Source organism: Limulus polyphemus, unplaced genomic scaffold (genome assembly GCF_000517525.1).
Source record: "Limulus polyphemus unplaced genomic scaffold, Limulus_polyphemus-2.1.2 Scaffold6267, whole genome shotgun sequence".
In the NCBI taxonomy this organism is placed as follows: domain Eukaryota; kingdom Metazoa; phylum Arthropoda; class Merostomata; order Xiphosura; family Limulidae; genus Limulus; species Limulus polyphemus.
Window position 1 is genome coordinate 7,381 of NW_013671877.1, and position 2,408 is coordinate 9,788.

Here is a 2,408-nt window from a genome sequence, read left to right on the forward strand (position 1 = left end):
AAAACTAAAGAGGAGACAACTAGTCAATAGCACTCCCTAATTTTAAATTGAAAAACTAAAGAGGAGACAACTAGTCAATAGCACTCCCTAATTTTAAATTGAAAAACTAAAGGGACAACTAGTCAATATCACTCCCTAATTTCAAATTGAAAAATTAAAGAGAAGGCAAGTAGTCAATAGCACTCTCTAATTTCAAATTGAAAAACTAAAGAGTAGACACTAGTCAATAGCACTCCCTAATTTTAAACTGATAGACTAAATAGTCAATATCACTCCCTTATTTCAAATTGAAAAACTAAATAGGAGACAACTAGTCAATAGCACTCCCTAAACTCAAATTGAAAAACTAAAGAGGAGACAAGTAGTCAATAGCACTCCCTAAACTCAAATTGAAAACTAAAGAGGAGACAAGTAGTCAATAGCACTCCCTAATTTTAAATTGAAAAACTAAAGAGGAGACAACTAGTCAATAGCACTTCCTAATTTCAAATTGAAAAACTAAAGAGGTTTCTTCTGTTAGAGTTGAACAACATATACGTGATGTTGTTTCTTCTGTTAAAAATGAACTGTATAACATGTAAGTGATATAATTTCTCTACTAGAGCTGAACAACCCCTACGTGATATATTTTATCTGTCCCTGAATGTAACACATGGGTGACCTATTTTTTCTATAAGAGACAACTTAGATATATTTCTTGTTAGAGGTAAACGCGTCTCAGGGTGGTATTTTTGTTGTTGCTATATACAGCTAAGGCGTAAAAACTTCACAATTTCCTTAAAATTATTATTTTTTTAGAAAGTTAAGTTTATTTAAATAATAAATAATGTACATATAACATGATTTTTACTCTCGTCATAATTTTGTGTAATTTACGTCACTTCATCCGTTCATAATTGTGGAATTGGTCAGTAGGGTGCCATGTTTCTTGAATATCAAAGATTTGTGATATAAATTCGTTATGGCCCACCTATCCAAGAAACTTCACTTCCAATTACCTCACTGAAACCAGCTGTGTTGTTAGTAGCCCCATCTATTGGCAATAAAAGTAAAACATGTACAGGTAGATTATATAGAATATAAATAAAATTGAAGCAATATATCATACGTGAAACAGATAGAATTTAAATTTTACGTAGGAAACTGCATATCAGTTTTTACATTTTCTTTTGACGCTTGATCAATTTAACAACAGTCCACTCTTGCGTGTGTGGCCTCTGAGGTAGAAAAGAAAATCGAGAATTCTGAGACTACGTTAACTAACAGACAGAAAATGTATTAAATAGTAATGGCAGAATAACTGAGGCAGGTATAAGACACCCGATACTTTGTGTAAATAAACAAGTTGTTTTAATCTAGATAACAGTGAAGGCTGCCACTTTGCTATCCATTTCGTTGCTGGGCAACCTTATCAGCAAACATCTGCAACAATATGTGACTCTTGACTTTTACCATCTGGTTAAAAAATGAAACTCAAAATAGATTTATAAATGCTGGGATGAATCAAAGGATGCTCCTTCGGCGACGTTTTTCTGTCTTTCCTCGTTCTATCTCCAACAACTCTGCCGTAGTTTTTTCTTCATTTAGTGCTAGCTTTTCCAGCTGTTTTTATCATTAAGTTATAATTGTGTAGCATCTGGATCCGTTAGATACGAGTTTGAACCTATACAACAGCCAGTTAGTTACGGGGAACTGAAGGAACTGCGCAGTTCTTCTACTAATCAGTCGCCGAATCGCCTAATACTTCAAAATCTTGTCCGAAACCAAACAAATATTCGACGGTTTTTACAACAAAGTCAACGAGCTGCGGTGGTGTTATTTTTTCATGTGTATCTTATACACGTAGAAAAGTTTAGCATACAGGAGATGGGAGGGGGAGAGAGAAGATGGCTTAAAGACCCTGAAAAATATTCTTCTTCTTCATAAGACAGTATCAGCATGCAATGATTTATCGAACAACTTTGAAAATATTTCATCAAATTGACTCAAGATATTGATGGATCCAGAAGAAACAGTTATACAATCAACGTTGTGATCACAAATTTTAAGCCTAATCGCGAATACTCAGTTCTGTGCTTTTTGAGATTTTACCACGTTGTCGCTTTACCCTTGTAACGATTGTATTCATTTCCGCGTTTTACAAATTTTATCTCACTGTCGCTTTACCCTAGTAACGATTGTATCCAGTTCCGTGTATTATCATACTGTTACAACATCGGGGGTCACGTGACTCAAGTATCACACAACAAGCTTCTCGAACGTTCACGTCCCTTCCTGAAATATCCGGAGTTTACTAGATCTAGGTATTCTTTTTACTAGATCTCGGTATTCTTTTATATATAAGACGGTCACAACGTGACGACAATAATGTATTGAGTAATTGAACTGCGGACAGAGAGAATATTGTT